The sequence below is a fragment of the Bos javanicus genome, chromosome X (assembly GCF_032452875.1).
Source record: "Bos javanicus breed banteng chromosome X, ARS-OSU_banteng_1.0, whole genome shotgun sequence".
Lineage (NCBI taxonomy): Eukaryota > Metazoa > Chordata > Mammalia > Artiodactyla > Bovidae > Bos > Bos javanicus.
Genome location: NC_083897.1, coordinates 12,216,655 through 12,234,613, shown reverse-complemented (window position 1 = coordinate 12,234,613; position 17,959 = coordinate 12,216,655). Strand labels below are relative to the sequence as shown.

Sequence of the window (17,959 nt, the reverse complement as noted above, 5' to 3'; positions counted from 1 at the left end):
TTCTTGGAATTCTGCATTCAGATGGTTATATCTTTCCTTTTCTCCTTTGCTTTTTGCTTCTCTTCTTTTCACAGCTATTTGTAAGGCCTCCCCAGACAGCCATTTTTCTTTTTTGCATTTCTTTTCCATGGGGATGGTCTTGATCCCTGTCTCCTGTACAATGTCATGAACCTCAGTCTATAGTTCATCAGGCACTCTGTCTACCAGATCTAGTCCTTTAAATCTCTTTCTCACTTCCACTATATAACCATAAGGGATTTGATTTAGGTTATACCTGAATGTTCTAGTGGTTTTCCCTACGTTCTTCAATTTAAGTCTGAATTTGGCAATAAGGAGTTCATGGTATGAGCCACAGTCAGCTCCCAGTCTTGTTTTTGCTGACTGTATAGAGCTTCTCCAGCTTTAGCTGTAAAGAATATAATCAATCTGATTTCAGTGTTGACCATCTGGTGATGTCCATGTGTATAGTCTTCTCTTGTGTTAGGTTGTTTATTTGATATTTTTCTTGTTTCTTGATATGTGATTGTATTGCTATAATGTCTTAGAACAGCTTTTGCTGCATCCCAGAGATTTTAAGTTGGCTTAAAGCTCAACATTCAGAAAACGAAGATCATGGCATCTGGTCCCATCACTTCATGGGAAATAGATGGGGAAACATTGGAAACAGTGTCAGATTTTATTTTTTGGTCTCCAAAATCACATAGCATATTCAAAAGCAGAGGCATTACTTTGCCAACAAATGTCCATCTAGTCAAGACTGTGGTTTTTCCAGTGGTCATGTATGGATATGAGAGTTGGACTGTGAAGAAAGCTGAGCACTGAAGAATTGATGCTTTTGAACTGTGGTGTTGGAGAAGACTCTTGAGAATCCTGTGGACTGCAAAGAATTCCAAGCAGTCATTCTAAAGGAGATCAGTCCTGGGTGTTCATTGGAAAGAGTGATGCTAAAGCTGAAAGTCCAATACTTTGGCCACCTGATGTGAAGAGTTGACTCATTGGAAAAGACCCTGATGCTGGGAGGGATTGGGGGCAGGAGGAGAAGGGGACAGCAGAGGATGAAATGGCTAGATGGCATCACCAACTTGATGCACATGAGTTTGGGTGAACACTGGGAGTTGGTGATGGACAGGGAGGCCTGGCGTGCTGCAATTCATGGGGTCACTAAGAGTCAGACACGACTGAGAAACTGAACTGACTGAACTGAACAGATCTATAACAAATGTAAAAATTCTAGTTTTAAGATCCTTCACCTGGAGGAGGAAATGGCAATCCATTCCAGGATTCTTGCCTGGAAAACCTCATGGACCAAGAAACCTGGCAGTCTACAGTGCACGGGGTCACAAAGAGACAGACACACCTAAAGTGACTTAGCATAGTGCAGCACAGCACACGAGTATATCTAAGTGTAATCACCTAAAAAATTATCACCTACAATTTTGCTTTAAAAATAGTGAAGTGTGCTGAGATTTTTGTATATTCTAATTTATAGGGAATCTTGTGTGTCACTTCAGAATGAATTCAGAATTCATAACTATTGAGGAGATTATTAAAATGTAACAAAAAATTATGCCTCAGAGACAACTATTTTTTTTCAGGAAAGACAATATGATGGCTAGATTGAGACAGGGAAAGAGACACACAGCCAAAAGACATATGATTAAGTTACGAAAATATAGAAGTTAAGTTAAATTCTTTTTCAAAGACCAAAAAATTAAGGCTAAGAAACATAAGGAGCTTGATTAGTAGGAGAATGACTTGGCTGCAGGCTTCACAAAAAGATAGCATGTGTTTCACTCCAGTGAAGTTAATGTGAATACCCATATTACTGAGAAAGCTGTCATATCTTGATTTATTTATTCTCTATTCTCATTCACTACAATCAATTTGGTTCCTCCCCAATGATTCGTAGTAGAGAAGGAAAGAAGAACTCTTAGGATAATAAGTTGATGACAAGAACCATAAGATATTTTTAAGGACCTGCATGTGTGCTAAGTTGCTTCAGTTTTGTCGAACTCTTATGGACCATACCCTGTCAGACTCCTCTGCCCAGGGATTCTCCAGGAAAGAATACTGGAGTAGGTTGCCATGTCCCCGTCCAAGCGATCTTCCTGATCCAGCGATCGAACCCACGTCTCTGATGTCTCCTGCATTGGCAGGCAAGTCCTTTACCTCTAGCACCACCTGCAAAGCCCTTTTAGAGGACAGATTTAAAACACACATATGCACACACACAACCATTGAGAGACTTCCCTGGTCATCCAGTGGCTGGGACTCTGAGCTCCCAGTGCAGGGGTCCCAGGTTCAATCTTTGGTCAGGGAACTGGATCCCACATTCCCCAAGTAAGATACCACATGCCTTAACTGATACCCAGCACAGGCAAATAAATAAATAAAATTAAATAAAAACAACCATTGAGATATAGTTCATATACTGTAAAATTCATCCATTTCAAGTATGCAATTTGATGGATTTCAGTATATTCACGGAGTTGAGTAACCATCAGCCATCACCAAAATAGATTTTAGAACATTGTTACCACCCCAATAAGAAATCTCACAACCTTTACTCATCAAGCCCAATACCTCATTCTCCCAAACTCTAGGAAAATTCTTATATACTCTTTCTCTATAAAGTTCCATGCTTTGGATATTTCATATAAATAGAATTATACACCATGTGATTTTTTTTGTGACAGGCATTTTACTTAGCTTATTTTGAGGTTCATCCATGTTGTAGCATATATCAGCAATTCATTATTTTGAATATACATTGGATATATATATATAATACTTTAAATATATATAATATATATATTCACTTTGAATATACATATATATAATACTCCATTGTATGGATATACCAGTTTTATCCATTTATCATGTAACAGACATTTGGGTTGTTTCCACCTTTTGGCTATTATGAGTAATGCTGCAGCAGACACTAAATAAATAAGTTTTTGTGTGAATTTCTATTCTCATTTCTCTTGGGTATATACTTTGAAATTGAATGACTGAGTCATATGGAATTTCTGTGTAATTTTTAAAGAAACGTTCATGTATATTTCAAAAGTGGATATATTAATTATATTTCTGCAAGCAATTTCTCTATATCCTTTCTAATATTTATTATCATTCTTTTCATTATTACCATTCTTATAGTATCTGGCAGTATCTTATTTTTTTAGATGAGGTAAAACTGGTGTATAACATTATGTTAGTTTCAGGTATACGACATCATAATTGGATATTTATATATACTAGAAAGTGATCACCACAATAAATCTAGCTACCATTTGCCATCCTAAAATTGACTCTCCTCATCCATTTTGGCAGTCCCCAACTCTCTTCTCCACTAGCAATCACCAGTGTGTTCTCTATATGTATGAGTTATGTTTTATTTGTTAATTTGTTTTGTTGTTCAGATTGCACATATAAGTGAAATTATAAAGTATTTGTATTTATTTATCTGACTTATTCACTCAGCATAATACCCTCAAAGTCCATCCATATTGTTGCATATATTAAGATTTCCTTCTTTCTTTAAGAAAACATTTATTTTTGGCTGTGCTGGGTCTTTGTTGATGTACATTGGCTTTCTTTAGTTGTGGCAAGTGGGACTCCTCTCTAGTTGCAGTGCATGGGCTTCTCCTTGTGGTGGCTCCTCTTGTTTATTTCTTGTTAACAGGCTGTAAGTTGTACAGACTTCAGAAGTTGTGGCATATGGGCTTAGTAGATGTGGCACACGGGCTCCAGAGTGCATGGGCTTCAACAGTTGTGGTGCATGGGTTTTGTTGCCCCATAGCATGTGGATTCTTCCCAGAACAGGGATTATGTCCTCTGCATTGGCAGGTGGATTCCCAACCACTAGACCACCAGGGAAATCCAAGATTTCCTTTTCTTATATAGCTATGTAGTATTCCAATTTATATGTGAATTTGTATATGTATATATACATTTGTATCCACTCATCTTTTGATGGATATTTAGATTTCTTCCATATGATTCCATATGTTAGCTATTGTAAATAATGCTGTAGTGAACATTGAGGTGCATATGTCTTTTTGAATTAGTGGTTTTGTATTTTAAATAAATATGCAGAAGTGAAATAGATCATAGTGCAGACCTATTTTAATTTTTTGAGGAATTTCTGTTCTGTTTCCATAATGGCTGCACCAATTTACATTCCCACCAAGAGTTGTATGAAGGTTTCCTTTTCACATATTTTTATCAAGAGCGGTTACTTTTTGACTTTGATAATAGCTATTCTAACAGGTCTGAGGTGATATCTCATTATGATTTTGATTTTAAGTACCCTAATAATTAGCTTTGTTGAAAATATTTTCATGTGAATGTTGGCCATCTGTATGTCTTATTTGGAAAAGTATCTTAAGAACTGCTGTCCGTTTTTTTTTTTTTTTTTCTTTTTTTTCCCCTATTGAGTTTTTTGGGTTCTTTATATTTTTCAGATATTAAACTCTTAATGGATATATAATTTGTAAATATTTTCTCCAATTAAGTAGGTTATCTTTTTATTTTATTGGTGACTTCCTTGGTCATGCATAAGCATTTTAGTTAGATGTACCTTCACTTGTTTACTTTTGCTTTTGTTGCCTTTACTTTGGGAGCCAAACTGCAAAATTAAATGCTAAATCAATGTTAAGAAACTCACCACCTATATTTTCTTCAAAGAGTTTTTCAACTTTAAGATTACATTAAAGTCTATAACCTACTCTAGTTAATTTTTGTGTATGGTGTAAGATAGTGGCCTAGTTTCATTCTTTTGTGTGTGGCTGACCAGTATTCTCAACATAATTTGTTGAAGGAAATATCCATTCCCAATGGTATAGTCCTTCATCTTTTGTTGGAAATCGTTGTTGTTTTTCAGTCGCGAAGTTATGCCTGACTCTAAAGCACGCCAGTTTTTACGCCATTACCATACTGTTTTGACTACTATAGCTTTGTATTTTAGTTTAAAATCAGGGATTGTGATACCTATAGCTTAGTTCTTCTTTCTCAAGATTGTTTTGACTATTTGAGACCTTTTTTTAATCCCATACAAATTTCAGATTATTTGTTCTTCTGTGAAAAATGCCATTGGAATTTTGTCATGGATTGCATTAAATCTATAGATTGCTTTGAACACTATGGACATTCCAACAATATTAATTCTTCCAATCCATGAGCACGAGATATATTTTCATTTGTGTCTTCTTTGATTTCTTCCATCATTTTCTTATAGTTTTCAGTGTAGATATTTTTCACCTTTTTGGTTAAATTTATTCCTAGTTGTTATATTATTCATTTTGATTTAATTATAAATTAATATTTCCCTTAATTTCCCTTTCTGATAGTTTATTATCAGTGTATAGAAATGAAAGATATTCTGTATATTAATCTTGTGTTCAGCAACTTTACTGAATTTATTTATTGATTCTAACAGATTTTTGGTGGAGATTTTAAGGTTTTTAATATATTATGTCATCTGCAAATAGTGACAGTTTTACTTCTGCCTTTCCAATTTGAATGCCTTTTGTTTCTTTTTCTTATCTAATTTCTATTACTAGGAATTCGAATATCATATTGAGTGTAATTGGTATGAGTGGGTATCTTTGTTTTTTTTCCTGATCTTAGGGGGATAGCTTTAAGCTTTTCTCATTTATTAAATTGTTGATGTATTATGTATTGATTATAGCAAAGATGCATCCTCTAAAAAGCCCTTTGTAAATAAAGCACAAGAGATATCTGAGGTTATACCTATGATATTTTATTTTTTTATTCTACAACATTGCTGATACTTTTTGGTGGAGTCCTTTGTATTTTCTATGTGCCAGACCACATTATCTGCAAATACTTAAAATTTCACTTCTTTGCTAATCTGAATATTTTTTAGTTTATTTATTTTTTTAATTTTTTAGTTTATTTGCTTGACTAGTATCCCTAGTTCAGTGTACAGTATAATGTTGAGTAAGAAGGGTGAGAATGGATGTCTCATTCTATTCCCAATATGTGGCAAAGAATCAGTCTGTCACTATTAAGTATAATTGTAGCTGTGAATTTTTTCATAGATGCCCTTTATGAGGGTGAGGAGTTCATTTCTATTAGTTGTTTTTGAATGTTTCTATCATGAAGGATGTTGAGTTTTGACAAATTCTTTTTTTGCTGTCTATTGAGATGATTGTGTGATTTTTGTCCTTTATTCTATTAATATAATTTACTGTACTGATTAATCTCCTCATTTTGAACCAACTGTGCATCACTTTAATAAATTCCACTTGGTCACAATATATAATTCTATTTATATGTGATTTTATTCAGGATAGCAACATGCAAAATAATGAAGTCATATTTTACTTCACACAATATACAAAAAATAAATAAGTATAAATTAGGACCTAAATTTATGATTTAAAATTGTAAAACACAAGAAAACATATGGGTAAATCTTCATGAAATTATATTTGTCAATATATTCTTAGATATGACTCAAATAGCACTAACAACAAAAGGCAAGATAGATAAATTCTAGTTCATCAAGCATACAAATGCTTGTGATTTAAAAGTTACTATCAAGAAATTGAATAGATAGTGCACAGAATAGGGAAATATTTGAAAATCATGTATCTAATAAAATATTTCTATCTAGCATCTATAAAGAACTGTCACTACTCAATAATTAAAATGTAAAATTATCTTAAAATGGACTAAGAAACTGAATATATACTTCTCCAAAGAAAATATACTAGTGGCCAATAAGCAAACAAAATGTTTCATGTCATTAGTTATCAAGGAAATAGAAATCCCAAAAACAGAGATGCCACGTCACACCTGCTATGATGCCTAGAATTTTAAATGTCAGATACTAATTAGTGTTGGGAAGCATATGAAAAATTAGTGACTCTCCTACACTTCTCTTTGCAATGTAAAATGCCTGATATTTTGGAAAACAGACTCAGAGTTCCTGAAATGATTAAAGACAGTTTTACCATGTGACTCAACTTTTTAATTTCTAGTTATATAACCAAGGGAAATGAAAACATAAGTCTTTATGGCTGAATGGATACAAAAACAAGACCCCTATATATGTTGTCTACAAGAGACCAACCTCAAAACAGGAGACACATACAGACTGAAAGTGAAGGGCTGGAAAAAGATTTTCCATGCAAATAGGGACCAAAAGAAAGCAGGAGTAGCAATACTCATATCAGATAAAATAGACTTTAAAACAAAGGCTGTGAAAAGAGACAAAGAAGGTCACTACATAATGATTAAAGGATCAATCCAAGAAGAAGATATAACAATTATAAATATATATGCACCCAACACGGGAGCACCGCAGTATGTAAGACAAATGCTAACAAGTATGAAAGGGGAAATTAACAATAACACAATAATAGTGGGAGACTTTAATATCCCACTCACACCTATGGATAGATCAACTAAACAGAAAATTAACAAGGAAACACAAACTTTAAATGATACAATAGACCAGTTAGACCTAATTGATATCTATAGGACATTTCATCCCAAAACAATGAATTTCACCTTTTTCTCAAGCGCACATGGAACCTTCTCCAGGATAGATCACATCCTGGGCCATAAAGCTAGCCTTGGTAAATTCAAAAAAACTGAAATCATTCCAAGCATCTTTTCTGACCATAATGCAGTAAGATTAGATCTCAAATACAGGAGAAAAACGATTAAAAACTCCAACATATGGAGGCTGAACAACACGCTGCTGAATAACCAACAAATCACAGAAGAAATCAAAAAAGAAATCAAAATTTGCATAGAAATGAATGAAAATGAAAACACAACAACCCAAAACCTGTGGTACACTGTAAAAGCAGTCCTAAGGGGAAAGTTCCTAGCAATACAGGCTTACCTCAAGAAACAAGAAAAAAGTCAAATAAATAACCTAACTCTACACCTAAAGCAACTAGAAAAGGAAGAAATGAAGAACCCCAGGGTTAGTAGAAGGAAAGAAATCTTAAAAATTAGAGCAGAAATAAATGCAAAAGAAACAAAAGAGACCATAGCAAAAAATCAACAAAACCAAAAGCTGGTTCTTTGAAAGGATAAATAAAATTGACAAACCATTAGCCAGACTCATCAAGAAACAAAGGGAGAAAAATCAAATCAATAAAATTAGAAATGAAAATGGAGAGATCACAACAGACAACACAGAAATACAAAGGATCATAAGAGACTACTATCAACAATTATATGCCAATAAAATGGACAACGTGGAAGAAATGGACAAATTCTTAGAAAACTACAACTTTCCAAAACTCGACCAGGAAGAGATAGAAAATCTTAACAGACCCATCACAAGCACGGAAATTGAAACTGTAATCAAAAATCTTCCAGCAAACAAAAGCCCAGGTCCAGATGGCTTCACAGCTGAATTCTACCAAAAATTTAGAGAAGAGCTAACACCTATCCTGCTCAAACACTTCCAGTGAATTGCAGAGGAAGGTAAACTTCCAAACTCATTCTATGAGGCTATCATAGGCCACCTAATACCAAAACCTGACAATGATCCCACAAAAAAAGAAAACTACAGGCCAATATCACTGATGAACATAGATGCAAAAATCCTTAACAAAATTCTAGCAATCAGAATCCAACAATACATAAAAAAGATCATAAACCATGACCAAGTGGGCTTTATCCCAGGGATGCAAGGATTCTTCAATATCCGCAAATCAATCAATGTAATACACCACAGTAACAAATTGAAAAGTAAAAACCATATGATTATCTCAATAGATGCAGAGAAAGTCTTTGACAAAATTCAAAACCCATTTATGATAAAAACTCTCCAGAAAGCAGGAATAGAAGGAACATACCTCAACATAATAAAAGCTATATATGACAAACCCACAGCAAACATTATCCTCAATGGTGAAAAATTGAAAGCATTTCCGCTAAAGTCAGGAACAAGACAAGGGTGCCCACTTTCACCATTACTATTCAACATAGTTTTGGAAGTTTTGGCCACAGCAATCAGAGAAGAAAAAGAAATAAAAGGAATCCAAATTGGAAAAGAAGAAGTAAAACTCTCACTATTTGCAGATGACATGATCCTCTACATAGAAAACCCTAAAGACTCCACCAGAAAATTACTAGAACTAATCAATGATTATAGTAAAGTTGCAGGATATAAAATCAACACACAGAAATCCCTTGCATTCCTATACACTAATAATGAGAAAACAGAAAGAGAAATTAAGGAAACAATTCCATTCACCATTGCAACGAAAAGAATAAAATACTTCGGAATATATCTACCTAAAGAAACTAAAGACCTATATATAGAAAACTATAAAACACTGGTGAAAGAAATCAAAGAGGACACTAATAGATGGAGAAATATACCATGTTCATGGATTGGAAGAATCAATATAGTGACAATGAGTATACTACCCAAAGCAATTTATAGATTCAATGCAATCCCTATCAAGCTACCAACAGTATTCTTCACAGAGCTAGAACAAATAATTTCACAGTTTGTATGGAAATACAAAAAACCTCGAATAGCCAAAGCGATCTTGAGAAAGAAGAATGGAACTGGAGGAATCAACCTACCTGACTTCAGGCTCTACTACAAAGCCACAGTCATCAAGACAGTATGGTACTGGCACAAAGACAGAAATATAGATCAATGGAACAAAATAGAAAGCCCAGAGATAAATCCACGCACATATGGACACCTTATCTTTGACAAAGGAGGCAAGAATATACAATGGATTAAAGACAATCTCTTTAACAAGTGGTGCTGGGAAAACTGGTCAACCACTTGTAAAAGAATGAAACTAGAACACTTTCTAACACCATACACAAAAATAAACTCAAAATGGATTAAAGATCTAAACATAAGACCAGAAAATATAAAACTCCTAGAGGAGAACATAGGCAAAACACTCTCTGACATACATCACAGAAGGATCCTCTATGACCTACCTCCCAGAATAGCGGAAATAAAAGCAAAAATAAACAAATGGGACCTAATTAACCTTAAAAGCTTCTGCACATCAAAGGAAACTATCAGCAAGGTGAAAAGACAGCCTTCAGAATGGGAGAAAATAATAGCAAATGAAGCAACCGACAAACAACTAATCTCAAAAATATACAAGCAACTCCTACAGCTCAACTCCAGAAAAATAAATGACCCAATCAAAAAATGGGCCAAAGAACTACATAGACATTTCTCCAAAGAAGACATACAGATGGCTAACAAACATATGAAAAGATGCTCAACATCACTCATTATCAGAGAAATGCAAATCAAAACCACTATGAGGTACCATTTCACACCAGTCAGAATGGCTGCGATCCAAAAGTCTACAAATAATAAATGCTGGAGAGGGTGTGGAGAAAAGGGAATCCTCTTACACTGTTGTGGGAATGCAAACTAGTATAGCCACTATGGAGAACAGTGTGGAGATTCCTTAAAAAACTGGAAATAGAACTGCCTTATGATCCAGCAATCCCACTGCTGGGCATACACACTGAGGAAACCACAAGGGAAAGAGACACGTGTACCCCAATGTTCATTGCAGCACTGTTTATAATAGCCAGGACATGGAAGCAACCTAGATGTCCATCAGCAGATGAATGGAAAAGAAAGCTGTGGTACATATACACAATGGAGTATTACTCAGCCATTAAAAAGAATTCATTTGAATCAGTTCTAATGAGGTGGATGAACCTGGAACCTATTATACAGAGTGAAGTAAGCCAGAAGGAAAAACACCAATACAGTATACTAACACATATATGGAATTTAGAATGATGATAACAATAACCCTGTGTACGAGACAGCAAAAGAGACACTGATGTATGGAACAATCTTATGGACTCTGTGGGAGAGGGAGAGGGTGGGAAGATTTGGGAGAATGGCATTGAAACACGTAAAATATCATGTATGAAACGAGAAACCAGTCCAGGTTCAATGCACGATACTGGATGCTTGGGGCTAGTGCACTGGGATGACCCAGAGGGATGGTATGGGGAGGGAGGAGGGAGGAGGGTTCAGGATGGGGAGCACATGTATACCTGTGATGGATTCATTTTGATATTTGGCAAAACTAATACAATTGTGTAAAGTTTAAAAATAAAATAAAATTTAAAAAAATTAAAAATAAATACATAAATAAAATAAAAAAAAAACAGCATTGGAAAAACTAAAAAAAAAAAAAAAGAAAGAAAACATAAGTCTTTGTAGAAACATGGCCAAGATTGTTTCTAGTAGAATATTAATTAATTATAAGGTGTGAAAAATCCAAATGTCTATCAACTAACAAATGGATAAACCAAATGTGCTATATCCAAACAATGGGTGAACCTTGAAAACAATATGTAAAATAAAAGACACCAAGCACAAAAGGCTGCAAGTTTATGTTTCCATTTATAAGAAATGTGCAAAAGTGGTAAATCTATAAAGACAGAAAATGTATTAGTAGTTGCTTACGCCTTAGGGGGAATGGTTTGAACACAGGGTGTTGGCCAAGGGTATAACATTCTTTCTGAGGTGATGAGAAAAGTCTAAATTTTTATCTGTGATGTTTGTACATACCAGCAAATATACTAAACACTGTGGTATATATTTTCTTCTTTTTTTATTATTTTTTTAAAATTTTATTTTATTTTTAAACTTTACATAATTTCTTCTATTTTATTTTTCATTTATTTTATTGGAGTATAGTTGCTTTAAATTGCTGTGTTAATTTCTGCTGTACAGCAAAGTGAATCATCTATTTGTATGCATATATTCCTTCTTTTTTGGATTTCCTTTCCATTTATATCATGACAGAGCATTGGTAGAGTTCTCTACGCTATGTAGTAGGTTCTCATTCATTATCTGTTTCATACATAGTAGTGTGTATACGTCAGTCCCAATCTCCTGATTCATTTAATCGCTCCTTTCCCCTCTGGTATCCATGTTTTCAGTGGGCGAATTATACAGGATGTGAAATTTATTTCAATAAATAAGTTTTTTTAATATATAAATTTATTTATTTTAATTGGAGGTTAATTACTTTACAATATTGTATTGGTTTTGCCATACATCAACATGATCTGCCACAGGTATACATGTGTTCCCCATCCTAAACCCCCTGTCCCACCTCCCTCCCCGTACTGTCCCTCTTGCTTGGGGCTGGTGCACTGAGATGACCCAGAATAAATAAGTTTTAAAAATAATTGTAAGGATGGAGAAAAGGACAAATGTACTCTGAACCTATTGGAACTGAGTTGCAGGCATCCCCACTGAGATATAGACCTGTATCTGGTGCTTAGTTTCTCCTCTGCCCAAGGGAAAGGCCTTTTAATCATTTCAGAAACAGTGACTAAATGGAGCAGAGAAATCAGTTCTCTTGACCAAGTCCATGGCTTGGTAGTTTCACTTGGTACTAAAGCCAGGTATCTGTTTCATGTTCACAGACTTATCAAAGCTGTTCATAGATACAATTTGCCTTCTTCTGCTTCATGCTTTACCAAGCAGGGAAGTTTTGTGGCTCAGAGACCCCAGGCTTAAATACCCTGTGATGTTCTCTGAGGACAATTGTTGCATTGGCTAGGTTATTACACAATGGGTAATTATCACTGAGATCACCTCAGCAAGCCCTAGGATGTCTGAAAGGAGACAAGATTCATGGGTTGAGGACTCTATGCACTGGCAACAGCCTTCTAGCTCCACCTGGGTGATAACTTGAGAACTTGGGAATCCTGTGGCTGTTTAAATTCCAAGCAGTGCCTATTGTCTCACAAAATGGCTAAGTGTTCTTTATTTTGTTGAGGTTTGAAAGAGCATGCTGTTGACATGTTCAAATCATATATATTAGATATTCCAGCCTATTATTTTTGACAATGGATCTGGACTCTCCAAAGTAGGCCAGTCTGGAGAGACTGGATGCCATTATTTCCTCATCTCTCTGGTAGGGCATCCGAAATTTAAAATATCTTTGACAAGAGATAATCAGAAAAAGTACTTTGTAGGGGAAGAAGGCTTGTGGAAGTATGAAACCTTGCATTTGTACTACCCTAGAAAGTTATGACCAACCTAGATAGCATATTAAAAAGCAGAGACATTACTTCTCCAACAGAGGTTCAGCTACTTAAAGCTATGGTTTTTCCAGTAGTCATGTATGGATGAGAGATTTGGACTGTGAAGAAAGCTCAGCGCCAAAGAATTGATGCTTTTGAACTGTGGCATTGGAGAAGACTCTTGAGAGTCCCTTGGACTGCAAGAAGATCCAACCAGTCCATCCTAAAGGAGATCAGTCCTGGGTGTTCATTGGAGGGACTGATGTTGAAGGTGAAACTCCAATACTTTGGCCACCTCATGCGAAGAGTTGACTCATTGGAAGAGACCCTGATGCTGGGAGGGATTGGGGGCAGGAGGAGAAGGGGAAGACAGAGGATGAGATGTCTAGATGGCATCACCGACTCGATGGACATGAGTTTGAGTGGACTCCAGGACTCGGTGATGGACAGGGAGGCCTGGTGTGCTACAATTCATGGGGTCACAAAGAGTCGGACACGACTCAGTAACTGAACTGAACTGATTGAACTTGAACTGGTAAGGGGATGAAATGACATGGAGAAACCCTGGAAATAACGTTTTGAGTGGGAACTGGGAGTAAAACCCTTTCAATGACTGTGCTCATGACTGAGCCCTCCTCGAATCCAAGGGAGACTCAAGAGAAGACAACAGAAGTGAAATTTGAGATCTTCAATGTGCCTGCTTTCTGCCTGTCCAAACACACGGTTGTAGCACTCTATGCCTCTGCCTCTGTCACAGGCCTAGTGTTGGACAGTGGGGATGGGATCATTTGCACTGTCCCCATCTTTGAGGGTTATTCCCTGCCTCATGCTGTCACGAAGCTCTACATAGCAGGGAAGGACATCACAGAGCACCTCACCAGACTCCTTACTTGTTCATTGTTGTTGTTCAGTCACTAAGTCATGTCCTGCTCTTTGTGATTCCATGAACTGCAGCACGCCAGGCTGCCCTGTCCTTCACTATCTCCTGGAGTTTGCTCAAACTCATATCCATTGAGTCAGCAATGCCATCTGACTATCTTATCCTCTGTTGTCCCCTTCTTCTCTTGCCCTCAAACCTTACCAGCATCAGAATCTTTTCCAATGACTTGGCGCTTTGAGTCAGGTGTCCGAAGTATTGGAGCTTCAGCTTTAGCATCAGTCCTTCCAGAGAATATTCAGGGTTGATTTCCTTTAGGATTAACTGGTGTGATCTCCTTGCTGTCCAAGGGACTCTCAAGAGTCTTCTCCAGCACCAGTTTGAAAGCATCAATTCTTCGTACTAGCCTTCTTTATAGCCCAACTTTCACATCCATACATGACTAATGGAAAAATCATAGCTTTGGCTATATGGACCTTTGTTGACAAAGTGATGTCTGTGCTTTCTAATACACAGTCTAGTCTTGTCATAGCTATTATTCCAAGGAGCAAGTGTCTTTTAATTTCATGGATACAGTCACAGTTCACATTGATTTTGGAATCCAAGAAAGGAAACCTGACACTGTTTGCACATTTTCCATATCTATTTGCCAAGAAGTGATGAGACTGGCTGCCATGATCTTCCTTTTTTGAATGTTGAGGTTTTTTTTTTTTTTTAATCTTCAGATGAATACACATTTATTTATACCTTGGGCATTCTAGAGATTATATTGTACAGTCACTCTGTAACTAACTTCATAGTATATATCTTTTTTATTTTTAATTTAAATTTATTTATTTTAATTGGAAGCTAATTACTTTACAATACTGTATCAGTTCTGCTACACATCAACATGAATCTGCCATGGGCGTACACGTGTTCCCCATCCTGAACCCCCTCCCACCTCCATCCCTGTACCATCCCTCCGGGTCATCCCAGTGCCCCAGCCCCAAGGATCCTGTATCAAACCTGGACTGGCGATTCATTTCACATATGATAATATACATGTTTCAATGCCATTCTCCCAAATCATCCCAACCTCTCCCTCACCCACAGAGTCCAAAAGACTGTTCTATATATCTGTGTCTCTTTCGCAGTCTTGCATACAGGGTTATCATTACCAAATTTCTAAATTCCATATATATATGCATTAGTATACCATATTGGTGTTTTTCTTTCTGGCTTACTTCACTCTGTATAATAGGCTCCAGTTTCATCCACCTCACTAGAACTGATTCAAATATATTCTTTTTAATGGCTGAGTAATACTCCATTGTATATATGTACCACAGCTTTCTTTATCCATTCATCTGCTGATAGATATCTAGGTTGCTTCCATGTCCTGGCTATTATAAACAGTGCTGTGATGAACACTGCAGTGCACGTGTCTCTTTCAATTCAGGTTTCCTCAGTGTGTATGCCCAGCAGTGGGATTGCTGGATCATAAGGCAGTTCTATTTCCAGTTTTTTAAGGAATCTCCACACTGTTCTCCATAGTGGCTGTACTAGTTTGCATTCCCACCAACAGTGTAAGAGTGTTCCCTTTTCTCCACACCCTCTCCAGCATTTATTGCTTGTAGACATCTGGATAGAAGCCATTGTGACTGGCGTGAAATGGTACCTCATCATGGTTTTGATTTGCATTTCTCTGATAATGAATGATGTTGAGCATCTTTTCATGTGTTTGTTAGCCATCTGTATGTCTTCTTTGGAGAAATGTCTATTTAGTTCTTTGGCCCATTTTTTGATTGGGTCGTTTATTTTTCTGTAATTGAGCTGCAAGAGTTGCTTCTATATTTTTGAGATTAGTTGTTTGTCAGTTGCTTCATTTGCTATTATTTTCTCCCATTCTGAAGGCTGTCTTTTCACCTTGCTTACAGTTTCCTTTGTTGTGCAGAAGCTTTTAATTTTAATTAGGTCCCATTTGTTTATTTTTGCTTCTATTTCCAGTATTCTGGGAGGCGGGTCCTAGAGGATCCTGCTGTGATTATGTCAGAGAGAGTTTTGCCTATGTTCTCCTCTAAGAGTTTTATAGTTTCTGTTCTTACATTTAGATCTTTAATCCACTTTGAGTTTATTTTTGTGTATGGTGTTAGAAAGTGTTCTAGTTTAATTTTTTTACAAGTGGTTGACCAGTTTTCCCAGCACCACTTGTTAAAGAGATTGTCTTTTCTCCATTGTATATTCTTGCTTCCTTTGTCAAAGGTAAGGTGTCCATAGGTGCGTGGGTTTATCTCTGGGCTTTCTATTTTGTTCCATTGATCTATATTTTTGTCTTTGTGCCAGTACCATACTGTCTTGATGACTGTGGCTTTGTAGTAGAGCCTGAAGTCAGGCAGGTTGATTCCTCCAGTTCCATTCTTGTTTCTCAAGATTGCTTTTGCTATTCGAGGTTTTTTTGTATTGCCATACAAATTATGAAATTATTTGTTCTAGCTCTGTGAAAAATACCATTGGTAGCTTGATAGGGATTACATTGAATCTATAGATTGCTTTGCATAGTATACTCATTTTCCCTATATTGATTCTTCTGATCCATGAGCATGGTATATTTCTCCATCTATTAGTGTCCTCTTTGATTTCTTTGACCAGTGTTTTATAGTTTTCTATATATAGGTCTTTAGTTTCTTTAGGTAGATGCATTCCTAAGTATTTTATTCTTTTCATTGCAATGGTGAATGGATTTATTTCCTTAATTTCTCTTTCTATTTTCTAATTATTAGTGTATAGGAATGCAAGGGATTTCTGTGTGTTGATTTTATATCCTGAAACTTTACTGTATTTATTGATTAGCTCTAGTAATTCCCTGGTAGAGTCTTTAGGGTTTTCTATGTAGAGGATCATGTCATCTGCAAACAGTGAGAGTTTTACTTCTTCTTTTCCAATTTGGATTCCTTTTATTTCTTTTTCTGCTCTGATTGCTGTGGCCAAAACCATGTTGAATAGTAGTGGTGAAAGTGCACACCCTTGTCTTGTTCCTGACTTTAGGGGAAATGCTTTCAGTGTTTCACCATTTAGGATAATGTTTGTTGTGGGTTTGTCATATATAGCTTTTATTATGTTGAGGTATGGTCCTTCTATTCCTGCTTTCTGGAGAGTTTTTATCATAAATGGATTTTGAATTTTGTCAAAGGCTTTCTCTACATCTATTGAGATAATCATATGGCTTTTATGTGTATTACATTGATTGATTTGTGGGTGTTGAAGAATCCTTGCATCTCTGCGATAAAGCCCACTTGGTCATGGTGTATGATCTTTTTAATGTGTTGTTGGATTCTGTTTGCTAGAATTTTGTTAAGGATTTTTGCATCTATGTTCATCAGTGATATTGGCCTGTAGTTTTCCTTTTTGTGTGTGGCATCTTTGTCTGGTTTTGGTATTAGGGTGATGGTGGCCTCATAGAATGAGTTTGGAAGTTTACTTTCCTCTGCAATTTTCTGGAAGAGTTTGAGTAGGATAGGTGTTAGCTCTTCTCTAAATTTTTGGTGGACTTCAGCTGTGAAGCCATCTGGACCTGGGCTTTTGTTTTCTGGAAGATTTCTCATTACAGTTTCAATTTCTGTGCTTGCAATGAGTCTGTTAAGATTTTCTATTTCTTCCTGGTTCAGTTTTGGAAAGCTGTACTTTTTTAGAATTTGCCTATTTTTTCCAAGTTGTCCATTTTATTGTCATATAATTGCAGATAGTAGTCTCTTATGATGCTTTGCATTTCTGTGTTGTCTGTTGTGATCTCTCCATTTTCATTTCTAATTTTATTGATTTGATTTTTCTCCCCTTGTTTCTTGATGAGTCTGGCTAATGGTTTGTCAATTTTATTCATCCTTTCAAAGAAGCAGCTTTTGGCTTTGTTTATTTTTGCTATGGTCTCTTTTGTTACTTTTGCATTTATTTCTGCCCTAATTTTTAAGATTTCTTTTCTTCTACTAACCCCGGGGTTCTTAATTCCTTCCTTATCTAGTTGCTTTAGGTGTAGAGTTAGGTTATTTATTTGATTTT

General features: G+C 35.9%; 1 pseudogene; it reads left to right on the top strand.

Moving 5' to 3' along the window:
- Positions 1-12,823: 12,823 nt before the first annotated feature.
- Positions 12,824-14,018, top strand: LOC133242884 (actin-related protein T2-like; annotated as a pseudogene).
- The last annotated feature ends 3,941 nt before the right edge of the window (positions 14,019-17,959 follow it).